Below are 15,775 nucleotides of genomic sequence, written 5' to 3'. Positions count from 1 at the left end.
TGTCTCCACTGGAGCCCCAACCCTACCTCAGCAGGCCCTAAATATTGCAAAACAGCTCACCCCCTTTTCTCTGCCCCAAAATTCTTCAAACAAGCTGTATGGTATAATAAGAGGGTCTAAAAGACAAATACATTCCTTAAAGAAAATCAGGAAAACACAGCAAAAGTTTTGAGGAAATGAATTAATACAAAAAGAAATCCAGGAAAACAGTGCAAGGAAATGAATAAAACTCTTCAAGACTGGAAGGTGGAAGTAAATTAAAGTGTAAACTGAGGTTTCCCCAGAAGGAAAATTTTTAAAAATTCCAGTAGAAACTACAGAGACAAGCATCATGAAGAGACAATGAAGATGGACATAGGAATCTCAGGCATTGAAGACACTACTACAAAACAAACAGTGAAGAAGCAAAATGGATACGCCAGTCAAAGAAATGTTAGAGACAAGAGATGGACATAGGAATCTCAGGCATTGAAGACACTACTACAAAACAAACAGTGAAGAAGCAAAATGGATACGCCAGTCAAAGAAATGTTAGATCTAAAAATCTGCTGATAAAATCCGGGAAATCTGGGACAAATGAGAAGACTAAACCTAAAATAATAGGAATAGAAGAAGTCCAGCTCAAAGGTCCAGAAAATATTTTTAACAAAATCATAAATGAAAAACTTCAAACCTAAAATAGGAGATGCCTACAAAGGTACATGAAGCACTGAGAACACCAAATAGATTGGACCAGAAAACAAAGTCCCTTCACCACATAATAATCAAAACACTAAACATACACAACAACAACAACAACAACAACAACAACAAAAGAATATTAAAAGCTGCAAAGGAAAAAGGCCAAATAACATATAAAGGCAGATGTATTGGAAATATACCTGACTTTTTTTTTTGACACCAAAAGCCAGAAAGGGATGGACACATACATTGTAAACTGCAAGAGACCACATATCCTAGCTTACGCTATTCTATCCAACAAAACTTTCAATCGCTATGGATGGAGAAAATAAGGCATCCCACAATAAAAACCTAAGTTAAGCAATTTCTGTGTACAAATCCTGCTCTACTGAAGGTGCTGGAACAGTGGTTCTCCATCTTCTTAAAGCTCTGGCTCTTCAACACACTTGCCTGTGTTGTAATGACCCAGAAAATTACTCTTGTTGCTACTTCATAACTAATTTTACTACTGTTACGAATCATGTTGTAAATATCTGAGATACAGGATGATTTTAGCTGATTCCTGTGAAAGGTTCATTTGACCCCTTTCCCCCAAGGAATGAAAAACACTGTGATAGAAGAAAAAAAAATAACATAAAAGGTTAACTACAGCCATGGAATCACAGGAAATAAATAATCTCAGATTAGCAAAATTAAAGGAAGGGAAACATGAACATAAAACACTACCATCAGCACCACTAAAATAACAGCAATCAACTACCTTTGGTAACTGGTATCTCTCAATGTTAATGGTCTGGATTCCCTAATAAAAAGACACAGACTAACAGAATGGATGTGAAAACAGGACCCGTCCTTCTGTTGCAACAAAGAAACATTTCAATATCAAGGAAAGGCATTGCCTCAAATCAAAGGGTTGAAAGAAGATATTCCAAGTAAATAGACCCAAGAAACTAAGTAGTCATTTTAATGCCTAACTGAGTAGACTTCAAACCAAAACTAATCAGAAAAGGAAGTACATTATATACTCAAAGGAAAAATTCATCAAAATGACATCTCAATTCTTAACATCTATGTCCCAAACACAAGGGCACCCAAGTTTGTAAAACAAGCAAAAAAAAAAACAAAAAAACAAAAAAACAAAAATACTACTACAGGTTAAATCACATATTGACCCACTCTACTCAATGAGAAAATAGTTGACAAAAGAAATTAAAGATGTTCTAAAACTGGTTAAAAATGAATACACAACCTACCTAAACATATGGGACACAATGAAGGCAGTTCAAAGCAAGTTCATAGCACTAAGTGCCTATATAAACAAAACAAAACAAACAAAACAAAACAAAACAAGAAAAGCAAGAAAACAAAAGAGAAACAATCAAGAGATCTCATATCAGTAATGTAACAGCATACCTGAAAGCTCTAGAGGAAATCACACCTAAAAGGAGTTAGACTGTAAGAAATAATCAACTTAAGACTGAAATGAATAAAACAGAAATAAAAAGAACAATGCAAGGAATTAATAAAGTATTGGTTCTTTGAGAACATAAAAAAATGTAGACAAGTTCTCATCCAAATTAACTAAAAAGTGAATAGAGAATATTTAAACTAACAAAGGTAGAAATAAAAAGGGGTCATAACAAAAGCCACCAAGAAAATTTAAAGAATCCTAAAGGCATACTTTAAAAGTCTATACTCAACTAAATTAGAAAATATAAAAGAAATAATTTTCTCACTTAAAAGTTAAATCAAGATCAGATAAACAATTTAAGCATTGTCATCACCTAGAGTAAAATAGAAGCAGTCATTAGAAGTCTCCCCAACAACAACAATAAAAACCAATACCAAGACAGCACACACATTCAAACTGAAAACAAACAATCCCCCACCCTCAAAGGGCCAGATGGTTATAGCACATAATTCTACTAGACTTTCAAGGAAGAATTAATACTCCACAAATTATCCCATAAAATAGAAACAGAGGGAATATAGCCCAATTCATTTTATGAGGCCACAGTAATACTGATATCAAAATACTTAAAGATCCAATAAAGAAAATTACAGACCAATTTTCCACATGAACATAGATGAAAAAATACTTAATAAAATACTTACACACCAAACCCAAGATCACATCAAAAAGATCATCTATGGTGATCACCCAGATTTTATTCCAGAGAGGCAGGGAGAGTTCAATATATGAACATCAAGAAACGTAATTCAGTATATAAACAAACAAAATCATAAGATCATTTCATTTGATGCAGAAAAGGCCTTTGACAAAATCCAGTATCCCTTCATGATAATAGCCGTATACAGATCAGTGATGCAAGCAACATACCTAAACATAATAAAGGCCACAGTGGACAGCAAGCTCATAGCGAACATCAACTTAACTAGAGAGAAATCCAATGCAATTCCATTAAAGTCAGTTTACTTTCTCCATACTTTTCAATTTTCTACTTGAAGTCTTTGCTAAAAGTTAAGACAACTGAAAGAAATCAGATGCATACAAATTAAAAAGGAAGAAGTAAAAGAATTGTTATCTGCAGATGATATGACAGTATATAAAAGTAACCCTAAAAATTCCATTATATAAACTTAAAGAAAAAAAATCGCAAGATCATTTCATTTGACGTAGAAAAAGTCTTTGACAAAACAGAAATTTTTATAGTTTATTAACACTTTCAGCAACATAGTTGGATATAAAAATCAACTCAAAAATATCAGTAGCCCTCTGACCCCTAAGACCAGCAGACTCAACTACCCTGGACCCCTGAGATCTCTCAGACACTGAGCCAGCAACCAGGCAGCATGCACCAGCTGGTCCGAGGCCTCTGACACACATACAGCTGAGGACTGCTGGGTCTGGCCTCAGTGACAGAAGATACACAACCCTGAGGCTTGACGCCCCAGGGAGTGGGGAAGCCTGGTGGTATGGGGGCATCTCTTGGAGACAGGAGGAGCAATGGGATGAGGATCTGTGAGAGGTTGGACTAGGAGGTGGGCAATGACTAGATTGTAAAAATTGAAAGTAACAAAACATATGATACATATGTTCTAACATATAAAATAAAACAGTATTGTTTTATTTTTTAAAAAATTGTAGCCTTCATGTATGCAAATGACAGAGACTGAGAAAGAAATCAGAGAAATAATACACCTTTCACAATGGCGTCAAATAGAATAAAATATCTGGATGTAAGTCTGAGAAACAAGTGAAAGACTTGTTCAATAAAAATTAAAAGTTTCTGAAGAAAAAAGCCAAAGAAAATATTAGAAGTAAAAACACTCCATGTGAATAGATCAGTAGGATTGTTGTAGTAAAATCGGCTCCTACCAAAAGCAATCTAAAGGGGCAAGGCAATCCCCACAAAATTCCAACACAACTCTTCACAGACCTCAAAGGACAACCACTTCTCAGCTTTATAAGGAAACAAAAAACCCAGGACAGCTAAAGTAACTCTGAAGAGTGAAGACCTGCTGGGGGTCTCACCCCTCACTGCAAGTTGTATTGCAAAACTACAGTAATAAAACCACCATGGTACTGGCATAAAAAGAAAAATGGTGATCACTGAAATTAAACTGTAGACCCAGACATAAACCTACATACCTTTGGACATCTGAATTTTTATAAAAAGCCAGAAACAGTCACTGGAAAAATTACAGCATTTTCAACAAACTGTGTTTGTCAAAGTGGACATCTGCATATAGAAGAATGTAAATAAATCCACATTTCTGCACCCTGAACAAAACCCAATTCCAAATAGATTAAAGATCTTAATATAAAACCAGATAAACTGAACATGATAGAAGGTGGGGAATAACCTTGAACTCACTGCCACAGGAGGAGACTTTCTGAACAGAACACCATTAGCACAGGCACTAAGATCAACAATTCACAAATGGGACCTCATGAAAATGAAACACTTTTTTTTTGAAAGGGATGCTGTCATTTGGACAAAGCAAAAGCCTACAAAATGGGATTTTTTTTTTTAAAACCAATTCCACATCTGAGAGGACTAAAATATATAAAATATATATAAATTTATATATATTAAATAAAATATATAAAGTATATAAATATATATATAATTTATAAAATAAATGAAATATATAAAAATATAATTTATAAAATAATGAAATATATAAAAATATAAGAAGCCCCAAATAATTCAATAAAATAATAGGGTACAGATCTAAACAGAATTCTTAATATGAGAAAACTCAAATGGCCCAGAAAACATATGAAGACATGTTTAGCACCCTTAGCCATCAGGGAAATGCAAATTAAACATGGGGTTGACGAAAGGAATGTGGGAAGAGGCCAGTAGAATTGTGGGGGGCGGGGAGGAGCAAGGAAACTAGTGTAGTAGAAACTTCCTAAAATATATGAAAGCAATCCCGATGAAGTTTCCAAACAATGAGGGAAATGGAGCACCATTTGACCATCTCTTGTTACCAAATGAAGCTTCCAGTACCAAGATTGGGTTATAATCAACTGAGTTGTTGGCCAAAGGGGTCCTATGCAAAGCCCCATAAAACTTAGGCTGTTGGCAAGACAATAGGTTGCTGTCTACAAACTGACAGGAAGCACCCACTGTTGAAGACAACGCACATATAATTCACTGATTATGGAGAGGTACAGCTGGTGCCTATAAGAACCTTTACCCCTATGTTCTAGTGCTTTTTGTATAGGAAAGGTATTATGCAGACTATCAACAGAGAAGCATAAACACCCACCTACCCATATACTTTTTTATCTACAATCTTTGCTGCCTACAGAATATCCTAGAGCAATGGTGGCATGAAGCTTGTGGCAGTAACCCACATCAAAGTCATTTGACATAAGGCTACACTCATGAGACAGAACCCACACCCAACACTGCCCAAACAACCAAAAACCAAAGACTAGATAGACCAGAGAGCTAGGATAAACCCCCAAATTACTGAACTATTGGTCTTTTTCTATTAAGTTAACAATAAAAATGAAACCTAATGATATTCTGCTTTACTCATGGATCAGTGCCTTATTCAACCATACTCTGGAGAATTACCCCTGCAGCAGATGAGAAACAAATACAGAGACCCACAGCCAGACATTTTACTTACACACACACTCACACTCACTCTCTCTCTCTCTCTCTCTCTCTCTCTCTCTCTCTCTCTCTCTCTCTCGGAGGGAGAGAAAGCTGGGGGTGGGGCAGACCATCTGACTGACCTTGGAACAAGGCACAGTTGCTCTAAATGAGATGTCTTCATCAATTCTTTCCCCCCTCAGAACTAAAGGACCCTTGAGGAAGACAAGGTGGAAGGAGCGTGGGAGCCAGAGGAGACATCAGGAGAAGACAGCAAAGCTCCTATGAACTCATGGAGACTGAACCAGGTAGCACAGGGCCTACGCTGGTCTGCACCAGGTCTTCTGTGTATATATTATAGCTTTCAGTATGTGATTCCTGAGTGTGTGAACAAGTGAGGCTCTGATATTTGTGTCTTGTCTTGGGTTCTTTTCCTCCTTTGGATTTAACCTGTGAAACTTTGAGTTGTGGTTCTTGTTTTCTCTTATATTTCTTAAAAATATTAAATGGGAACATATTTAACACAAGGGCAAAAATGCCAATAAATCTTTAAAGAAAAGGAGAAAATACAGGTTAAATTAACATTTTCTAGAACACTGAATTAGCATTACAATTAAATGTAATATGTTTACCCATAACATATCTTTAGGACACATCTACTTGGGTTTTAGTCTACCTATTCTGTCAAAATTTCAGTTTCAATTGAGAAGGAAAAATGTATTTATATTTCTTATAAAATGAGTACTACTAAAGAATTACTAAAATACTAGATAAACATGAAAATAATTCTCAGTAAATTTACTCATCAACCACCAAGAAAGGTTAGAATAATAAATATGAAATTAATAAAGGCTGAAATACTTGATGCTAGGTCAAAAACTTTAAACCTTTTTAAATTTTAAACAATGTGAAATATCTGTTAGGTCAGTCAATCTTGAGAACTGAGTTATCTAAAAGGAGATCATCTACAGTGCTGAACCCAGAAACTATTACCCACTCAATGTAATAAGCATGACCACATAAATGTGACACTGAGAACACCCAACACATACAGTTTATTGTATTCTAAATGCTTCAGAGATATTAATTATCATGACAAGCAAGCTTTAAGTAGCACTATTGTCAGAGTCAATTGATCAATCAAGTAATCTGCTCAAAAGTACCCGAGTCAGAAGGTAACGTGTAACATTAGGTGTCTATGGACAAACACCGTGCTCAGTGGCTTTCCCTCTCCTGTCCTGGCTCTTTCTCTATAGGAAATACGGGGAAACTGCTTGTAAGACTTTAGGCTTGTAGAGGAAACAAACAAACAAACAGAAAACAGCTCCTTAAAAAGCTATAATCCCGGGTTGGGGATTTAGCTCAGTGGTAGAGCGCTTGCCTAGCAAGTGCAAGGCCCTGGGTTCAGTCCTCAGCTCCGGAAAAAAAAAAAAGTTATAATCCCAATTTTTCTCACTGAAATCTCCAATCTGAATATCCCCTGCTTCTTCAGGTCATAAAGTTTTAGACTAAGTATTCAGAGTGGACCTACAGAATTTTATAATACTGTATGTTCTAGGGCAATTTAAAAAAATACATTCTCTTCAAAATTCCATTTTAATTACAAATATCGAAATATTTTCAAATATCAGTTCAAAGAAAGATGCATAGGCCAGTATAAAATCAATTTTTATAAAATATAGATCACTATATGTTTAATAAAATTGTGACAAGTCTATGCATGAGATGTTAATATTAGTGATTTATACTCTATACACATAAGATGACTAATATGTTCCAACAGTAGGCCTAATAGCCTAAAAAAACATAACCTCTAACATGAAAACCACCATCCTAAAAATCACAGAGGATAAACCTTAAAGCAAATGAACAAATCTAGTGAATAGCGTGAGAAGCTAGCTACTAGAGTGCAGCTGAGAAGTCAGTAAGGGAATCACAAGGGCACATAATAGACTACACCACACAAGTCTTTTGAACTAATAAAAAGCATGTAAAACAATATGAAGAGACCTTGCATATGACTGAATGAGAATTCAAGGAGGATGTGAAGGAAGCAGACAACAATGGCAACATCTTTATATCCTTAAAAAAAAAAAAATCCTTGAATTCAATCATTAAATCTCAATGAGTCCCACAGCACAATAAATGAAAAGACTATTTTATGTTCCTATAATAAAACTACAGAGAATGAAAGTAAAGACAAGGTCTTAAAAGTAATGAACATTACTGTTCACTGATGGTGGAGCAGCACAGACTGGTGTGTGTGGTCACTATGGAAATCAGTGTGGAGGTTCTTCCAAAAGCTAGACAGAGAGCCACATGACAGAGCTATGCCATCTTTGGCAGAAGTCCAAAGACGTGATATCCTCCTACTGAGATACTTGCTTGCTCATGTTTACTTCTGTTCTACTCACAATATTTAATGAAGGTAAGCTTATTAGATGTTCGCCAATAATGAAAATAAAGCATAAAAATATAAAAGGATTGTATTTAGCTTTGAAGAAAATGAGATAATACATTTCTTTGGAAACAAATAGAATCAGGGAAAATACTGTATGAAATTACCTATAGCCAAAAAGAACATATGTCACATTCTCTATTATGTATAAATTCAAAAAATGAACCTTTAGGTGTCAATGTAACCTTGCTGTCTTAGTTACTTTTCTAATGCTGTGATAAGACACCATGACCAAGGCAACTAGATACAAAGAGTTTATTAGGGCTTACAGTTTCTGCAGGTTATCCTCACCATGGTAAGGGAGCATGGCAGCAAGCAGGGAGACATAGCGCTGGAGCAGTAGCTGATAGCTTACATACTGACCTGCAAGTAGGGGGCAGAGAGAAAGAGAGCTAACCGGGAAGGGTATGGGCTTTTGGAACCTCAAAGCCTGCCCGTAGTGACTTACCTTCTCCAAGAAAACCACATCTCCTAATCTTTCCCATACAATGATGACAACAATGATACCACCACCACCACCACCACCACCACCACCACCACCACCACCACCACCACCAACAACAACAACAACAACAACAACATCAAAACAGCTATAAGCAAGTTGTTGGTCAGAAGGTTTAAATGAGCCCTGAAAAATATAGGTTCTTGCCTGCTTGGTAGAATTGTTAAAGGCAATTGTTGAAGACAACACAATTTGGTAACAGGGTAGAAGAAGTCAAGCAGGTACTGCCCTACAACTTCCTACACGAGGAGTTGGTCTCAGTGTCAGATGCCACCTATATATGCCACCAAGGGAGAACAGACAGTAATACTCTTACCCATCTGTAAAGTCTGTTGTATTAGTTCCTTCCCTGTAGCTGTGATTAGACACATGTAACTAATAAGAAGACACTTTTATCTGGGTTTATGTTTCCCGAGAGTGAGAGCTCATCACCATCATGGTAGGGAAGCTTGGCAGCCAGCCTGTATGAAGACGAGCAAGGTAAGAACTCATATCTTAGGCATAAAAAGGAAGCAGAAACAAATGGAATGTCCTAAGGCTTCTGAAACATCAAATCTTCCAAGTGACACACACCTTCTAGCAATGTCAAGTCTCCTAAACCTATCTAAATATCTCCACCAGTCAGAGACCAAGTACTCACACGCAGAGACTTTGGGGATACCTCATTAGAACCTGATCTATAAACTATGACAACGACAGACCTAGCTTTGTATTTCCAGTGACTCAATGGTTGTACCTACAGCTTGGAAGTAACCAACAGCTGTCTAATTGGACCTAAGGCCCATGCAATAGATACTATAAACCTAATCAAGAAGTCGTGGCTGGTATGTTCCCAGTTCCCACAGGAGAAGCCACTACTATCATTTTGAGAAGTTAAAATAACTCACAAGTATCTTCCAAACACTCAGTTCTTATGGCTATAGGTAAGTGCCGCTCTATGCACCAAAGCTTCCTTTTGAGGCTGTCAGAGGTAGAGATCCACAGCTGGTCACAATTCAGAAACCGTGAGTTGCTCAGGCTCAATAGGACATGTATGACCTAGCACTCACAGGTAAGGCTCAGAACATTGTGGAACCTGGGACAAAGATTCTATGATACTGAGGACAAAGATCAGTGCTGAAAGACAGTGTCTTCTGAATACAATGGGGATGCCGAACCCACGAATTCTGAACATGATTACCTGAAGAAAGCCATACCAGTGGTCCTGTCAACACTGACAGAAGACAACTTCCTGCTACTGGATGAATAGCTATCAGTATAGCTGATATTGATACTGATACTGATGCTGATACTGATAAGGGATACTGAAGGAAGAAAAGCAATCAGTTTTCTTCACACAGTTGCTGGATACTGACTTTTCAGTGTTAAACATGCATTTGTGTGTGTGTGTGTTTGTGTGTGTGTATGTGTGTGTGTGATATACACATACGAAATTAAAAACAATTATTGGAGAAATTGAGAAGTGTAAGGAGGAGAGGAAGGAGTGGAAATGATGTACAGAAAGTGCACTTACTAAGTAAATTCACACAAAAAATAAAAGTACATTTAAGAGTTAAATGTAAATGCACTTAAGATTAATGAGTAAATAACTAAGAATAATAACTGAATTCTTGAAAAATAGAAAATGAAATTAAGCATATTAAAGAGATTCACGTATTCCATAATTCTATACCAGAAAAGTTTACTAGAAAAAAAGGTAAAACAAGATTTAGAAATAAAGATTAAGAGAATCTATTACTCTAATTACTGATATACTTTTAGCCATGTGGAAAATAACAGATCTGAAATATTAGACATCTGATAAGAAAAAAACATGGTAAATATATAAATAAAACCAACCTTAAGTTTATAAAACAATTTTAAATAACAATATAAAAATTAAGAAAGGTTTTGGTTTAAGGGTGTTGTTTTGCTTGGCTAGGTCATACAAGTCTGCACATATTTGTACAATATAATGATGACATTTCTAGGGTGCTCATCTAAAAATAGAGTCCTTAAGTAACACACTAAGTAACACACTATAAAAAGAGGAAGCTAATGGGTGTCAGTGTGACAAAACAAAGAAAAAAAGGAGGTTAATAAAGAAGAGAAAGGATAATAAATGATGGGAAAATAAAAACAAAGTACTAGAAACACAAGGAAAGGACATGAAAAGTCACAAGGAAAGGACCAAGTATCATAGAAAGGCAGGCCCACTAGAATTTAACACCTGGCTCTTCACTGTAACCTCTGAAAGCCAGGAAGGGATGGATGGTGGGTACCCTGCAAACTGAGAGACCAAAGAAGCCAGACTAGACAGCATACACTGTAAAATTATAAATCACAGAAGATGAAGGAAGAAAAACGTTAACTTATAAGACCAAACCTAAGCAACTACTGGACAGCAATCCAGCTCTACAGAAGGCACTAGGAAGAAACACCTGAGGAGACAATTGACCACTGAAGAGGACACACAGAACAAACAATCCAGAAACAGTAAATCACTCAAGAGGTTAAAAATGACCACACCACCACAACAAAAAACCAAAAATCAATAAACACTGCTCATTAACAACTCTCAGTACTGATGATTAAAACTCTCAGTACAGATTAACAGACTCGATTAGAAAAGAGGGTCCACCTTTTTTATACTTCAATGACTTAATATCCATACACAGAGGTATTAGCTTATCCATGTTCCTTGCTGCTCTATTCATGATAGTTATAAACTGGAATGAGCTAAATATTCACCAACTGATGAACGAAGAAAATTAGTATATTTACACAGTGGAATATTACTCAGCAACTAGTAAAAATGGAATTATAGAGTTCTGCAAGTAAAAGGATATAGTTAGAAATAGTCATCCCCTGTGAGGTAAACCGGAATAAAAAGACAAGTATTGTATATATTTTTTAATGTGGATATTCACTTTTAAGTTTTCAGTATGTGTGATACAATCCAAATGGCCACAGTGATTAGATATTTAATAACGACTAAATGGAAGGAAGGGATCTCCCAAGGAGGGAAAAACAGTATATAGTGTTTTGGGGGAGATTAAACGGAAACAAGGAGAATTAAATGGGGGGGGGGGAAATAATGAGGGAATACAGGGAGTGAAAACTAATACAATATTGAAAGAAAGTCAATATGGAAGACTATTACTAGAGAACTTTTCCAAAACATATAAATATATGAAAGGACTCTATCTTACCAAATAACAGGAAAGACAATACCCAAATGAGACTAAACTAATGGCCCAAGGAAAACATCCAGTCCCAGAAATGGGTTAGTTTGTTGAGTTTCTGGCCAAAGGGATCTCATGGAAACTACAGAGTATGCCAGGCTATTGTCAGAGCGATTAGCTGCTATCCATAAACTGATGATAAATGATGCAAAAGGCAACACTTACCTCATCTTATAAAACATTTACAAGTTAAGCTGTTGCCTAACTAGAAGCCTTACCTTACTGACCAGTGTTCCTGAACTGAATGCATACTGCATGACGCTGAAGGAGAAAAGGATTAAGCAGTGTTACCCAGCAGTGATCTGCATGTCAGATACACTGGCCCAAGCGTGGCACGACGGTCATGGGAGTGACCACACACTTTTTGTTTGGATTTAAGGTTTCAGTTAGTGCACAAGGAGGCCTTTTTCAGGTCTGTGATTTTTCAGATTTGGCCAAAATGAATTAAAACAACAACATATTTAATTCAAACTATTTAGAATATCTCTGAGGAAGGAGGAAGACTGAATGCAATAATAAAGTTTGCATTAAGAACTGATTGGACCTTTAAACTTTTCTTCAAAATTTAATTCAGATTTTTTTTACACTGTTTTAAAAGCAGGATAGGCACTGCATGAGGTAAGAGAGTAAATAAAGTTTCTTTAAATTCATGAGACATATGCATACACACACACACACACACACACACACACACACACACACATACAGAGAACATGTTTAACATATTTGAGTGCACATTGGTACAGATCCCTTATAACCCATCAAAAAAAATCAAGTTTTTAAGAAGACATTCTGAAAAAAAAAAAAAAAACAAAAGAAAAATTATCAGAAGCGTAAAAGTGGATGTCTCAAATTTAGTGCATACTTTTACTAGGAGAATACAATATTTTTTTAGGCTCATAGCAATGTGAACTGTACTGAGGTAATCAGACAGCATAATGTAATGGAGTTAGAAGCACACAGAAATACATACCTACATACTATCCCCTTTCCTAGCAGGTTTGTGAAGAATATAAAATCCTGACATTTGGTTATGTAAAATTACAGGGCTCAAGATGATTTTTCTTATTCCTTTAGCCTTCCTTTACTCTGGCACATGGAAGATAGGATAGAGTTACTGAAATCAGAAATCAGGATGGAGTTACTGAAATCTACGTATCCTTAGAAAAGATGAATAACAATATAAAGGCAAAATGACCGTGAGTGTTATGCATTTACTGTGACCTAGGTTTGTTTTTATTTGTGAACATTTTTCATTATTCTGTATTTATTCTACAGAAATTTGGTCTTAGTATGCTATGTTGTCACCTGGTCTTAGAAGAGCTTCCTGCTTCAGCCTTTCAAGCATCTGTGATTAAACACGTGTCCCACTTTGAGTAACTAAAAATGAATTTTTTTTTGGCTGCTGGGCCTGGAACACACTAAAAATATATTCTGACATCAAGTTCTAACCTCATATTTCGTTTGTAAATATCAAATAACCCTCATCCATACCCTTTTCACCCAAATTTCTTTGAATATAGGCAAGAACTTGTGCCTATGATTGAGTATGGCAAAGATAATACTTTGTGATTTCAGAAGCTAGGCCATCAAAAGGACAAGTATTCCACCTAACTTTATTTTTCTAGACACTCCTGCATGAAGACTTCATTTTGTGAAGACATTATATATACAGTGACTTCTACTGAAAAACTGAGTTCTGTACCAAAAGAATCATCTGCTGGATGTGAATAAATACTTTTGCCCATGATTTCAATTTTACAGCTGTCTTGTTAAGAGTTGCTGTGGAGAAGCACCATGACCAAAAGCAAGTTTAGGAGGATATGACTCATTTGGCTTATACTTTCACACTGTACCCCATCATTGAGATAAGCCGGGTCAGGAACTCAAACAGGACAGGAACCTGGAGGCAGGAACTGATGCAGAGGTAATGGGGGAATGCTACCTACTGGCTTGCTCCCTATGATTTGGGCAGCCTGCCTTCTCGTAGAACTCAGGACCATCAGTCAAGGGATGGTCCCATCCACAATGGGCTTGGCCCTTCCACATCAATCACAAATTAAGAAACTACTTAACAGGTTGTCTCCAGCCCAATCTTATGGAGGTATTTCCCAACTGTGGTTCCCACATGTCAAGATTAATCTAGCCTGTTTCAAGTTCTTATACAATCAGCCAATACAACTGAGGCTTTGTCAATATGACACACGCATAGCTCATTGTTAAGCCACAACCTTTCCTTTCTTGTTCATCTCCAAGATCATACATTAATAATGACAATACAATAATACAATATAATAATTTAGTGTAAAACATTAACAAACTTAAAATGTTCCAAACTTGAAAATTCGAACGCTAAAAAAGTATAGTCTCTTAAAATCCAATAGCTCTCCACTGTGGGTACTAAAAAATAAAAAGTAAATGAAAATCTTCAAGAGGGAAAACCCAGGTCACAGTCACATGTGGACAAATCAAAACCAAACTCCAGTTCCAACTGTTAAACCTGGATAAGCAATGTCTGGCATCCACTAATGATCTGGGCCCCTCCTAAGGGCTTGGGTCACTTTCTTGGCTCGGCCTTCAGACTCTGGACACTCAGAGAGGCTCCTTAGATTAGGCTGCACTCCACACCTGCTGCCACCTTTGGCAGTCATCTCATAATACAGCCAACTGCAAATGCTATGGCCTTCTGCTGCCATTCCCCTGCATCTCACCAAGAGTCTCCAGGATTCTACTCAGGGACTCCAGCTCCGCCAAGCCTCAGCTGCTCTTCAAAACCCCTTTATGCCTTAAAAACCAGTACTACCTGAGCCAGTCATTCTAAAGTTCAGCAACCAGCATGAGATACCACGTTGTCGCTTCTGGAAGACAGATTCTTTGTGTTGACCCTTAACAAACAGTTGCCAGAACATTCCACCACACATTCCTGGTCTCTTTTTAGTCATACCTGACACTTCAGCCCCAACTGACCAGCCGCAGCCCCAGGAAAGCAGAGGCTTCATTTTAGTGGTTCTGGACTCTTCTCAACCACAGGCTATTCTTCAGGTCCAGCTGTCCAGACATCACAGGTTCTCTACACAAAAGGCCTATTAGAGTCTTTGTTGTCCCTCAGAAACCTCACAAGCCAGGTTTCCACTATCCTTACTGCTTTCAACATTTTTATCTTCCAGACTCCTACAGAACAGCTCATTGAGCTCTCAATACCCAATGGCTTTTCTAGCCCAAAGTTCCAAAGTGCTTCCACAATCCTCCCAAAACTGTATGGTCAGCTCTGTCACAGCAAGAACACATTTATCCTGGTACTAACATGCCCAAGGGTTATTTACGCTGCAATGAAACACCATGAAACCTTTTTCAAGGGTTATTAAAAGATGACAAACAATTTATTCACATGAGTTACCTGTGATCAAATAATGTGAACAAACACTTTAAGTTATGAAGATCTCTCATCATTAACTGTAACTAATCCAATTCATCTAAATAAAATACAATAAATAAATTGTCACAGAGTAGAAAACTATGGTTACTTTTTATCAGACTCCCATCTCCCTAAATTCCTTGCTGTTACCTTCCAGTAATTTCTTTAAAAATCCTTCTCAGCTTTTAAACTTAGAAATTTTTGGACCATTCTCATAGTTTTTTCCCCCTATTAAACACTGGAATCAAGTAAACAATGTCACTATACTATACAAACAACCCAGATGTGCTTTTTATACTGTCACATCCAAAAAGTAGTAAGGTGAGAAATCTTACTCACTGATCATGATCTTCTGATTTCAAACATCTTGATTTAGCTACAATCCAATACACAGGTTCTTGGAGAAGTTATCTTCAG

General features: G+C 36.7%; 1 protein-coding gene across 20 annotated transcripts in view; it reads right to left on the bottom strand.

Moving 5' to 3' along the window:
- Mbd5 (methyl-CpG binding domain protein 5) overlaps nt 1–15,775 on the bottom strand; it is a 405,513-nt gene that overhangs the window by 300,025 nt on the left and 89,713 nt on the right. For 17 of the 20 annotated variants that reach the window (XR_005502931.2, XR_005502930.2, XR_010064610.1 and 14 more), the window contains exon 2: nt 15,698–15,769. The gene's annotated coding sequence lies outside the window, so the exon portion shown is untranslated. Of the gene's footprint in view, nt 1–14,887; nt 15,014–15,697; nt 15,770–15,775 lie in introns of all 20 variants that reach the window. The other 3 variants (XM_063283556.1, XM_063283554.1, XM_063283560.1) reach the window with 1 other exon arrangement.

Source organism: Rattus norvegicus, chromosome 3 (assembly GCF_036323735.1).
Source record: "Rattus norvegicus strain BN/NHsdMcwi chromosome 3, GRCr8, whole genome shotgun sequence".
Classification (NCBI taxonomy): Eukaryota; Metazoa; Chordata; class Mammalia; order Rodentia; family Muridae; genus Rattus; species Rattus norvegicus.
The sequence above is the reverse complement of the archived record's forward strand: the minus strand, read 5'-3'. Positions and strand labels throughout refer to the sequence as shown.